This window comes from Mus caroli, unplaced genomic scaffold (assembly GCF_978045245.1).
Source record: "Mus caroli unplaced genomic scaffold, Mus_caroli_1 scaffold_13, whole genome shotgun sequence".
In the NCBI taxonomy this organism is placed as follows: domain Eukaryota; kingdom Metazoa; phylum Chordata; class Mammalia; order Rodentia; family Muridae; genus Mus; species Mus caroli.
In genome coordinates, this window is record NW_028227268.1 from 13,846,539 (window position 1) to 13,859,801 (window position 13,263).

The window sequence follows — 13,263 nt, forward strand, 5'->3', positions numbered from 1 at the left end:
GCCTGTAGGCATCACTATGGAGGGACCAGTTAGATCCTGTCAGAGACCACAGTTGTCTTCTCAGGTATCTTATAGTTAGAGGACATGCAGTTCATAATGTAAACCAGGACACTTTTGCAAGTGAAGCAGGGAAGAACATTAGTAATTAAGACTGGACAACAGGCACAGACTTGTCACCTGTCCTTGATCACAGCCTTTCTGATGGTAAGGATGGCCCTGGTATAACTCTTTGGCCTCTGTGATGATACAGACATAACTAGTTCACTGGGTAAAGCAATAGAGAAAACAATTAGTTGGCTAGGCCTTCCTGAGGGAGCATGCTGGTAAATAATTGGAGAGATTAGCAGTTCCAAGCTACCAAATTTGGCACTTCAGTGATTCTGCGGCCCTTGCAGGAGCTCGACAATGTGCTGTTATTTTCAACATTACCCCCAATTGGCCTAGAACCCCAATCCTTCCACCTTAGGCTTCAGGATGGCAGAATTACAGATATGTACCACCATAGTTAGCTTCTCTGTTTTAAAAAATTATTGTGTGCATGTGTACGTGTACGTGTGCGTGTGTGTGTGTGTGTGTGTGTGTGTAAACATGGGGACTAGAGGTACAGAGGTCAATGTTGTCTGTCTTTTGCAATCATTTCCACCTTAGGTAGGCTCTCTCCCTGAACGTAGAATGTGTGTGCCATCACACTTACTTGTTATGTGGGTGCTGGGAATAACCCTCAAGTTGCTGTGCTTGTGTGGTAAACACTCTGATGACTTAGCTTCAGCTGTGCTATTTTCCTGTCTTTTCAATGAAGATGCTGGACCCCAGAGATTTTAGAGATTTGCCTGAAGGCAGATGGAAAATCTCTGAGCTGCAGGCACAAGCCCAGCCTGATGGGCTCTGACTTTATGAGCAGCAGTACTGGGAGACTGGGCTGGGATTGAGTGGCTAATTGTATGTAAGATGGTCTACTTGCATGTAGCTCCAAATACATTTTTTTTCCAGTGAGCCTCAGGAGGGAATTACTTCCTGTTGATTTCCAACTAGACTATCAAACATGTGATTTTATCTGATGACATAATGTAGAGCAAAAGAGTTTCAGGGTATGTGTGTGTGCCATGTACATATGTGTTATGTGTCTCCATGTGGGCACATGTGTAGGTGTGTGTGTATGTGTGTATGTATGTGTGTGGGTGTGTGTATGTGTGGATGTGTGTGGGTATGTGTATTTGTGTGTGCCCTATGCATGTGTGTTATGTGTCTGCATGTGCATACACACACATGTGTGTGTCTGTGTATGTGTGTGTGATAGACTCACACATTTGTGTAGTTATTCTTTGAAGGCTTGCTTATCATTGTTAGAAAGATTACATTTCCACACCCAGGAAAAGTTCAGGTTAGCATCGGCAGAGAACCAGAGGCCTCCCTTCATCTGTCTGACTCACCCCTTAGTCTCTCAGAAGGTCCTGTCAGCTTCAGAAAGACTTTGCACAGGCTAGCCTGAAGTTCAGATCAGCAAAGATATTTTGTTGTGTTTTGTTTTGAGACAGGGTCTTAATCTGCAATCTCAGACTGGCCTGGAACAGCTCTGCCACTCTTAATTTGTGACCTTGGCATGTCATTCACCCCCTGTCTGTTTCAGTTTCTATCTGCAAAGACATGAGTGTTAATAGCTCCAGCTATGTGATGACTGGTCATCCCAGGAATGAAACTGAGCACTGGATGCAAAGTCCCTAGAATAGGTCCTGCCTGCAGCAGCCCTAGAGCTGTCTTACCTGCTTCATGCTCACTGCCCTTTGAAGGCCACTAGGTGATTGTACTGGCTAGTTTTGTGTTAACTTGACACAGCTGGAGTTATCACAGAAAAAGGAGCTTCAGGTGAGGAAATGCCTCCATGAGATCCAACTGTAAGGCATTTTCTCAATTAGTGATCAAGGGGGAAAGGCCCCTTGTGGGTGGGACCATCCCTGGGCTGGTAGTCTTGGTTCTATAAGAGAGCAGGCTGAGCAAGCCAGGGGAAGCAAGCCAGTAAAGAACATCCCTCCATGGCCTCTACATCAGCTCCTGTTTCCTGACCTGTTTGAGTTCCAGTCCTGACTTCCTTGTTGATAAACAGCAGTATGGAATTATAAGCTGAATAAACCCTTTCCTCTCCCAACTTGCTTCTTGGTCATGATGTTTGTGCAGGAATAGAAACCCTGACTAAGACAGTGATCTATTAGAGCAAGCACACAGTGTAATAGACAACTCCTGGTAATGGTTAATAATAAAGGACAGTATGCTAGACTTTTCACTCTAAAAGTGGAAAAGTTGTGGCAACTGATATGTAGGCTACAGAACTAGAAAGGAGAAAGACAAAAGGTGTTGAGAGGTGTGTGGGGGGGGTATGTGTGTATGTGTACTTGTGTGTGTGTGTGTGTGTGTGTGTGTGTGTGTGTGTGTTACCTAAGGGCACATATAACATGCAAGGAGAAAAGGCAGTATGGGCAGGAGAATGGTATAAGAGGGAGGGCAGGAAGACAAGGGGAAGACAGGAGAATCACTAAAAATATTTTTTTTCTAAAATAAAATTTTATTTGACTCCCCCCACAATGAAACCTAATATTATATAAACTAATTTAAAATTTTATAATAAAAGTGATTCTGGATTCAACTGACCAGGATTCATGGGAACTTGCAGAGATCAGGGAACCTGTAGGCATCTGGCCTAGGTCCTCTGTATATATGTTTTGGTTGATTATCATGGTGTTCTCATGGAAATCTTAATAGTGTGTGTGTGTGTGTGTGTGTTGGGGGGCTGCCCTTGACTCTTTTGCCTACTTGTGTGACCCTTTTTTCTTCCTATTAGGTTGACTTGTCCAGCTTTGATGTGATGGTATGTGTCTGGTCTTATTGTAGCTTGTTATGCTGTGTTGGTTGATGTTCCTGGGATGTCTGCTCTTCTCTGGGTGTAGGGGTAGATCTGGGAAAGAGGGGAGGTGTGGGGCTCAGGGTGGAGGTGGGGAGATTGTGAGGAGGGGAGGGAGAGGAAAATATGGCTGGGATGTAATATAGAAGAAACTAATAAAAATTAGAAAGTTCTTTTAAAAATAATTTTTAGATATATTTTATGTGTATCAGCATTTTGTTTGCACGTATGTGTGTGTACCATGTGTGTGCCTGGTCCCTGAAGCGGTAAGAAGAAGGTCCGATCCCCTGGAACTGGACTTAAAGACAGCTATGGGCTGTAGTGTAAGTGTTGGAGATGGAACCAGGAGCCTCTGAAAGAGCAACTACTGCTTCTAACATCTGAGCCATCTCTCCAGCTCCTAAAAGTGGTCCTTTAGATGCAAGGCAGCCTCCTGAAATCCTCCACCCCAGCTTAGCACATGATATAAGATGGCATCCTTCTTTACGTCTGACTAAAAAACATCAAGGTTTTAGGATCTTGTTTCCACTTTATAAAAAAAAAAATGTGTATTGTGTGTGTGAGAGAATGTGTATCTGTGTGAGAGAATGTATGTGTAGAGAGAGCATGTGTATGTGTGAGTATGTGTATGTATGTGTGTGTCTCTGTGTGTGTGGTATGTTACACAGGGCACGTATGGAGATCAGAGGATGGCTTGCCGGTGGAGTTTTTCTCTCCTTCCACCGCGTGAGACCTGAGGATGGAACTCCCGGTTGTTGGCTAGGGGGCAGGCACTTCTACCTGCTGAGCCCTCTGAGCAGCTCAGCCCTGGGCTCTCACTGGTAGGCTGTGCCCCTCCAGGGTTGCCAGCTATGCATTGTCTTTGCCAGAGACTAGTAAAGACATTCATAATACGATGACTTTTTCAGAGATCCGTAAGGATATACACCAAAATAGCCACAGTGTTTATCCACATGGAAAGAGTTTGGTGATTTTCATGGGTTTTTTTTTTTTTTTTCCTGAATTTTTTCCTAACCCCTAGTAGTTACTTCATCAACGAGCAACTGATCCTACCGAATTGCCAACTGCAGTAGAGATGCTGTCAAGGCCCTCTCTCCAGCTTTCATAAGCCTCCATCCTGGAGGGAGCTTGTCTCTGATGTGGGACACACAGACAGGGATGAAGGCTTGGATGTAGGTGAGAAGGCAGTTGAAAGGGAGCTCAGGTCTTTAGTGTGGAGTCAGGCTACTCCAGCCCCTTAGCAGAAAGCAGCTTGGTGAAAGATAGGCTTGCTGAGGTCTGCAGATAGCCTTGTTTAGCTAGAACAAGGGTTGGTGGCCCAGGCCAGTCTCAGTCACAGGTGGGGCTTTACCTCTGCTGCCTAGCAGGAGAGCATCACTTAAGCTTTCCCATGGAAGTCTTCTGTCCCCACCATCTCAGCCACACCCCACCTCCCCACTTAACCTTATAGCCCCCTGCTCCCACACCCACCCCCTTTACCAGCTCTTGTTGACACTGAATGGTGCAGAGTACCAGCATGACTCTGGGCTCTCTTCGGAGCTGTGATTGGGTGGTTCCCTCCCAAGAGATCATTTATCTAGGGCTAGCTCTGGCCTCTGGGCTGGCATCAAGCCAGTCAGGGTGGGGCTATGGTGCCCTGACTCTGGTGTGCACAAGGCTGCTTACTGGTTACCATGGCACCAGTCCAGCCTGGAGGGGACTCACTATCTAATTTCCTCCCTCATCCTGCAGTCCCTCAGAACCTCACTTGTCTCCCCACCCCCAATCAATTAGGCAAGTGAGCAAACAGGTCTTGGTTGACCCTGCTAAAGAGCAACAGGATTCCCACTCTGTGGGGAGCCATTGGGAAGGGGTCTAATGGCATAATTACAACTGCCACTCTCCAGAGTGGCTACTAAGTGCCTGGTAACTGCCATGCACATCCTTTCTGCCATTAACTCTTTCTTACCTGCACAGGGTGGCGCCCCACGGTGGGAATGGTTTAATGGAGGTGCTTGTGGTCTAAGAGGGAGAATTTAAACCTCACCTGCAGTCTCGGAGGTGCCGAGAGGACAGGGAGAGAGTGGGAGGGAGGGAGGGAGGGAGGGAGGGAGGGAGGGAGGGAGAGAGAGAGAGGGAGAGAGAGAGAGAGAGAGAGAGAGAGAGAGAGAGAGAGAGAGAGAGAGAGAGAGAGCAGGATTGATTCCTTGGTCAGCTTTTACTCTGTGTGTGTTTGTATGTGTGTATATGTGTATTGTGTGTATATGTGTGTGTATCTGTGTGTGTGTGTGTGTGTGTGTGCGCGTACGTTAATTTTTTTGGTTATTAGGAATCATGGCGCTATGAGCATTCATTCCTGTGTAACTGTTGTGTGAATGTATGGATTCATCCTTCTTTGGTTTGTACTGCCTCTGATATTGCTGAGTCATTTGCTAGTTCTCAGTTTAATATCTTGAGGGATTACCAAGATATTTTTTAAAGCTGTGCCATTTTCAAACACTACCAACAGTATAGAAGAATTCAAGTTATTTCAGACCCTCACCTGTTTTATTTATTTATTTGCTTTATGATTTCTTCTTCAAAGTAGGTGGGAAGTGTTGACTGGCCATGGCTTTAGCTTGCATGTCTACAGTGACTAATGGCAGTGGGTATCTTTTCATGGCCATGTCTCTATTTAAAATTTTTTAAAATTTCATTTTTATGCATATGGGTGTTTTGCTTGCATGTATGTCTGTGTGCCATGTGTGTGCCTGGTGCCAGTGAAGGAGGCCAGATGGGATGTCAGATCCCCTGACGCTGGAGTTTCAGGCAGTTGTGAGCCATCATGTGGGTGCTGGGAACCATGCTGTGATCCTCTGCAAGAGCAGCCAATGCTCTTAGTCACTGAACCATCTCTACAGTCCCTGGGCATGCATGTTTTTAAAAGAACGGTCTCTTCAAACCCTGTGCTCATTTATAAAATTGAGTTATTTGTGTTACAATATATGTCTCATCATGTAGACCAGGCTGGCCTTGAACTCACAGAAATCTTCCTGCCACTGCCTCCTTAGTGCTGGGATCACAGGCAGATGCCACCATACCTGACTTACCAATACTCTCAAGTGATGCTTTGATGAGCCCTAAATCATCTATCTACTTTCTTGGTCACATTTTGGGTTTTACATTTAGCAATCACCACCCAATTTAAAGTCGCAGAGATTTGTTTGACTATTTCCCTCCAGGAATCTTAAAGTGCTGTCAGTCATATTTGGGTCCGTGATTCATTTTGAGTTAACTGTTGAGGTATGTTTAATTTTTATTATTAAAAGTCATCTTGGGCTTGTGAGGTAGCTGAGCAGGTAAAGGTGATCTAAGACTGATTTCCTAGAACCCTTGTGGTAGGGTTTCACTCTCTAACCTCCATATACACACTGTGGTATATGCATGAACACACACACACACATGTACACACAAAATGTAATAAAAATAAAAGAGTAACACTAAAGTCATCTTTGTCAGGGTTATGGAAGCGTAAACATGGACGAAAATAGCTTCACATTTTCTAAACTGGATTACAATATTCAGCTCTGTCTTGTCGCTAAAATTACTAGTCACAGGATCCCAAAATTATAGGCTTAGTTTTCTGAGAGAATAAGTAAAAGGTTCAATCTCAAATTAATTTTATTTTGAAATTGAGCTAACTGCTCAGACATCCAATTTTGGGAGATGTCTGACATTGCCCCCAGTGAGTAGTAATTCAAGAGACATAGGAAGCAAACATTCCGGGGCTGTTTCTGGGGAACTGTTTAAAAGTCTGTCTTAGAAACATTTGAAAGCACATGACTTAGATGCCTGCCTGCATTTATGTGAATTTCCATGTTTAAATACGTTTCTATAGTTTGAGTCAGAGAGTAACTGATTCTGCCTTCCGCTTTCCCCAGCAGCTCCTTTTTTGTAAAATAGGTAAAAGAGTAGTCTGTGCCTCGGCACAGGGCCCTTGGCAGGGTTAGATAGCTGAGGTATGTGTTGGAAGTTTAGAATAGAACCCGGCCCCTAGGAAATACTTATTTAGTACTCATTACTAAACATCTCCTTTGTTTATCTTAATATTTCCTGTATGCATTTCAGCCATAAGCATAGTGGGTTTTGTAAATAGTTGAATAATTATGATAATACGTTTACAGCTTGCTTGTCTCTGTTTTTCAGTAAGGTCTTCTTATGTAGCCCAGGCTGGTCATGACTCCCCTGCTTGAGCATCCTGAATATTGGGATGTCAAGGACACATGGCCATGTCCAGCTCTTTTATATGGGGTCATACTACATTCCTCCTCTAGTTATAAAAGCCTGAGTTCCGAATCTCATTTGTAGCTCTGGTGGCCAAGTGGACTGGAGCATCTAAGAGCAGAGCAGGGCTGAGCTGATGCTGAGATGTGGGCAATGGCATTCATGATCGTCAGAAGCGAGCAGGGTACATTTCCACTTGGGTGGAAGTGCAGTCCTGTGTGAACGTTCCCCGTTATTTCTTACAGGGCGATCAGGAAAGGATTGCCAACCCAGCTGCTCTGCTTTCTAGAAAGCAAAGGAACCACCAAGTGACAGGAAATTTCAAAACAATTTGAGGCAAGCTCTGAGGCATTGTGGGAAATGCCTCTGGGGGGCATTTTAGAGTCAGTTTTCATCCCTTGGGTTTCAGTCTCTATCCTTGGTGCAGGGGAGCAGGAAGAGAGGGCGGGGACCCTGGAGCCCAGGACTGAGGTCTCACAGCCAATAGGCTCATAGGGAATTGGAGGCCAGTTTGTTTACCATCCTCAGCCTCCCTCATCTTGACCATTCTACAAGAGCTCAGAAGAACTGCCAGGAGGCATCCTTACTTAGCACACAGCAACAGACTTACAGATTTGCTAATATACATTACTGACGTCAAATAAGGACATTGCTGTACTTTCAGTTTTTTAATCTTACTACTTTGCTTATTGCAGTCTTAGGAATAATTTAATTTATTTTCCCTTTACTTTCTAGTTATTACGTGATTTCTCTCTGGCCTGCTGATGTCAAAGCAACAACATGTGACTAGTCAGAACGCTACTTCATTCCTCTTTCTCCTCCTCTTCTTCCTCTTCTGTTTCTTTCTCCTCCTCCTTCTTTTTTAAAGATAGTTTGGTGTGTGTGTGTGTGTGTGTGTGTGGTGTGGTATGTATGTGTGTGTGTGTGTGTGTGTGTGTGTGTGTGTAGCCGTGGCTGTCCTAGAACTCACTCTGTAGACAGGCTGGCTTTGAACTCAGTGATCTGCCTGCTTCTGCCTCCCGAGTGGTGGGATTAAAGACATGCACCCCCACCACTGAGTGTCCAGCTAGGCAGTAATTAGGGAGGGGCCCAAAACTCCATTTGCTGTGGAATCGGGTGACATGAGAATACATTTGGTTGTTTCCCAGCTGAAAAGAAAGTCTTCTAAACTCAAGGCAGGGAACAAGGTATTAGGAGGAAGAGAGGCTGTTTTGTGTTTTTCTCCTACAGTTCTTTGCAAGGAAAGACAAGGAGGGGTTTGCTGGGAGAGCCATTCTGGTGAAGAAGGTTGGCTTTCCTCCAGGACATGGTTGGTCTCAGGGTGACCAGAGGAATGTCCTAATGCTATGCAAGAGAGGTCCACTTCTCTGTCCTTGGCTGGGGGCATCCCACACACTTAAGAAAAAAAGGGGGGTTTTCAGCTCTGAGTAATGACTAAATGTTGGCCTCAGTGATTACCATTTATATTTGTTCTTTCAAGATGAATTGCTTTAATATACAATAAAACAGAAAAACATATTACAGACTAGAGAAAAAAATGATAGCTTAAACCTAGTGGTTGTCAGCCAGAGTGCTTTGCTCTCCACTCCCAATGACATTTTGATGGTTCTGGGAAGTTAGAGGTGAGAGTCAGGATTCTATGTACACAGAGACTCCACAAAAGAACGATTCACTCTGAATTCTGGCAGGAATGAGGTTGACACGGTCTGCCGAAATCCTACAGGAACCGGATGATCCCACTTCTAATTGTGTTAGATTGTTGGTGCCTTTCATTATTTCCTGTACATTACACATAATTATGTGTATAGCTCTCAAGTCTAGATCTATTCATTAGGCCTTATATTCCAATTAAAGAGGTTGCTGTACATTATTCAGAACTTTGCAATTTTTGTTTTTCCCTGTACTATGAATACTCTAGCTGGCTGTTATTGCGACTGACACATAATGGACAATTTTGTACATTTGCCCCTTTCTTAATTCTGTGCCTTTTAAGGATAGGATTTACAAATGTTCACATTTTCTTTCTGAGGAAGGGGTGAAGTTATTGTGCTTTTTAGTAAATATTTCCAGTTGCTTCCCAAAGGCATGAAACTAATTTCACAGTGTCAATAGCAGTGAATAGCTTCCTGTTTCTCTATGCTCTTGCCAGAGCACAACGTGAATGTTTTGGGGAGAAAAAAAGCACCCGGTTTATTCATTTTTATTTATTTATTTTGCTAACTCAATAGGCAAATGAATGTGTTGCCTCTTTGATCCGTAATGCTTTTCTGTTGGGAGAATCATTGTTCTTATAATTTTCACAAGGACCATCAGAACTCATTATGAAGCCCCTGCCTTTCTACTCAGCAGGGGCTATTAAGAGAATAACTCTGTATCTTTAGAATGATGCTTCTCCTTGCTACAAAGAAATTTATTAAGGAAACTAAATTACAGCCTCAATTTTGTAGAAGGGCTTTTAAGAGAACCAGAATCATTCAAAGCATCATGGAAAATCTGGTCAAATTCTAAGAAAGAAAGTATATTGTTTTTTATGAAAACCACTCAGGTTGAAATGAAAAGGAACCTCGGGTACAACTTAGGGCTCCATTTACTTGCCCAGTTTTGGTTCTTTGCAGAGCCCTTGGTGCTCTTCACCATGGCGTATACATAGTGTCTCTGCTTGGCATATAAAGTGGTCAGTGGATGTGTATTAAACATGGATAAATGTGTGCCCATGGGATAGGCATGGAGTATAATTTCCCATTGTAATAATGCCAGCTGACTTTCCCCTTTTGAAGTATGGCTGGCCTGGGCCACAGTTTGCTGGGCACTGAAGACTTGGTCAGGGAGAAACACCGCCTTATGTCCCCCTTCCACTGGTGAGCATGTCCACTGTAGTGACGAGTGATGGAGAACGGGGCATTGCAACCTCAGCTCCATTAGAAGCAGGGACTTTTAAAATACATCTGTCCATGTAATTACAAACTGAAGTGGGTATAGATTTAAAAACATCTTTCTGATTTTTTGAAGTTTGTGTTCTTTAATATTAAAATATCACAATTTTACATCATGTTTCCTAAGGATTTTTTTGTCCCTGGGGAAACCCTCGCACACTTAGAAATCATTTGTTGTCACTGAAATTTCTTCTCTCTGTATTTCATCATATCGAATTACTCTCCTCTTAGAAATTGTGTGTGCAAACTGATGCCTAGTCTGGTGTTTGAGATCTCTACCACTTGTTAATTGACTTGACTCTTAAAACTTGTTAATTTCTTGTACAATGGTGTCCTTGGATTAGGAATGCTACCCTGTGTCTAGGGTCAGGTAAGCTTGCCTAAGTCTGGCAGCCATGCGGGCAGGGCAGGGCCAACACTGTCCCCAGGAGGCACAGTCCCCAGGGGGGACAGTCCTTTTCTGACCTCCCTCGGTTGTGACTCTTTGGAGCTTTGCACTCCTTCCAGCCCCAGCCTTTCGTTGAGCCAGATATAAAGGGGCAGCAAATCTGGCGCTTAAACTGCCTGATGGATTCCCGCTCCTGGGAATCAGGCCCTTGTCTTAATCACTTACTGGAATGAGTTGGTAAAACAGCTCTGTGCATCCAATGGCTGCTCAGTGAGGTGTTACCTTCACCAGTCCTACAGTTATCCTATGGAGCCTATAGTTTGTTCCTCTTCCTTAGATACCACATTCATATCTTAGGTATGCAGCTACCTATATACACATGCTTTTTAAAAATTCAAACAGGTAGGAAGTCATAATCTTTTTTTTTTTTTTTTTTTTTTTTTTTGGTTTTTTTCAACTTCCTTTCCCTTATGGAGGACCCATTTTGCAAATGTCACGGCTGTTAAGGTCTTGCATATTTTGTTCCAAACCTTGCTTTTGATTTCTCTCCCCGTCTGGCCTCACACTTTGTTGATCGCCTACCTCCGAAGTCTGCTTTCCTGTGGTTCTGGGAGTTGTTTTGTCTCACCTACAACACAGGCAAAGAGAAGCACAATAGCTTAGTAGTTTCCTTGCATCCATGTGCAATGGATCCTGACTGATAGGCGTCCAAGTTACATGCTTATACTTTGCCTTTAGTGAACCACATCCTTACCCTCTGGGTTGGAATCCTGTTCCTTCTTCTAGCTTTCTGTCTGCATTGCTGTCTGTGTAGGCTTCGCCCCTCTCCACTGGGTTGCGTGTGAGCTGTGAAATAGTTCATACCTAGTGGTGCACCCAGAACCGAGAGCGCCCGTTCCTCTCCATCCATGCCTCTCGCTGCCTTCGCCGCTGCACACAGACAGTATGTCAGTCAGAGAAACTCCTAAATGCAGAACTTCTGTCATTTCAGCTCAAAAGACAGGGACGATGCTAATTTTGAAGTGTGTTGGCAGTTCTTCACACATGTCGCCTGGAGTGACTCTTCTTGTGGTAACTGGGAACAGTTTTACTCTTGAAGTACAAGGGCCTTGAAAACAAGTGTGGTCTTCACTTCCTTCTACTTATCTTAACGTTTGACCTCGGTACAGATTGATGCATCTTAAGAAATGCTAGTGCGAAAACAAGCCTGGGGCAGCTCTGCTAGCAGCTCTCCCACGGAAGAATCGGTGACAGCATGGGAGTTCTAAATGGTCTTCACTCCGTGGTTACAATTTTCTCCTTTGTTTCAATATAGACGGAGAATAAAGGTTACCTCCTACGCGTTTAATGTTGCTTGACATTTGCATATAGGCGTGTACATCCTGTTTGATGAAAAGTGTCAGAAGTCGGCAGGATGATTGACACCTGCGTGTAGTGAAATAGGAAAACATTCCAAGATTAATTTTCCTTCTCTCTGAGTAGGGTTAGGGGTCAGACACAACTGACATACTAAGCTCTGCTTACATGAGTTTCTAGTGTCTGATGAATGACGGCATTGGCCACTACGTGGGCGGTAACACTGAGGTTTCTGCACACACAAGTGTCTGGTGAGACAGGACCTGCCACAGGGTCAGGCCAAGGCTAATAGATATCCATCCACAACAAGATGCAAAACTAGGAGAAAGAGGAGTGAGTGAGTGGGCGAGTGAGTGAGTGGGCGAGTGAGTGGCACTCTTGGCAGAGACTCTTGAGAGAGAACCCTGGGCTTGTGGAGACTCCTGACAGCTCAGTAAAAGAGGCCTTTATTTTTGACCTTCCTGTAGGGTCTTAGGCATGGCTTGTTTCTAGTGGAGCATGACCTAGGATCTCTTTTGAGAAAAGGTCTCTCACTGGACTGGGGTCTACCGTTTAGGCTAGACTGCCAGGGAGTCCCAGGAATTGGTCCCTGCCTCTCCAGCGCTGGATTTAGAAGCACACATCACCATATCAGGCTTTCTCACTCTCTCTCTCTCTCTCTCTCTCTCTCTCTTTTTAACCTGGGTTCTGGGAACAAAGTGCAGGTCCTTAAGCTCTTTGAGACTTTTTTTTTTTTTTAATCTAAAAAGAAGAGTGAACCTGTTTCTCCAAGTGTTTTAACCTCTGCCTTGTCAGCATGGTTGGGAGTGGTCTTGAGAAGGCTGAGATGAGCCGTGTGAGCTTTGATTTCAGAACTTCCCTGTGGTTATCAAGTTCATGTCTTTGGGGGATGCGTCTACCCTCGGCATGGACCCCTTGTTGCTCAGATGACCCTGTGAGGGTCCCAGAAGGCTTCACTGTGATATCCACAGGCTTCTCCTCTCCAGTTGTTTTCTGTAAAATAGATTCTGTCATCTGTCAATCCCAATGCCTCTCCTTTTACATCCCTTACCCTCCTGCCATATAAGTTGCCAAGCCAGAGGAGTAGGCAGCCCCCTCTCTTGTCATTATGGAAGGAGGATGCTAGAAGTGGTCTGCCTTACCTTTCTCCTGGATGAGAGCAGGCGCCAGTTCTGGAGCCCAGAAGCCTGTGAAGCTGGGGGGGTCCAGGTGTGTGGATGAGGGAATCTGGCAACCCTGAAGGCCTTTGTCACTAAAGCAGCGTCTGCCGTGGGCTTCTGTGGGGTCTGTGTCTGGGCTGGAAAGGGATTTCCCACGTGACAGGCTAGAGAGGTTTGTGTTCAGTCTTACGGGGACCTCCAGGTGCTTTTACTCCCTGTCACAGGAGCTCTGACTGTGGCTACGTACAGCTCTGTCCGGTTGCTCTCACGGTGTGCAACCTGGGAGGAGCT

General features: G+C 44.6%; 1 protein-coding gene across 2 annotated transcripts in view; it reads left to right on the forward strand.

The window, feature by feature from the left end:
- Positions 1–13,263, forward strand: part of Prkca (protein kinase C alpha) — a 404,382-nt gene that overhangs the window by 59,492 nt on the left and 331,627 nt on the right. The window lies entirely within an intron of this gene.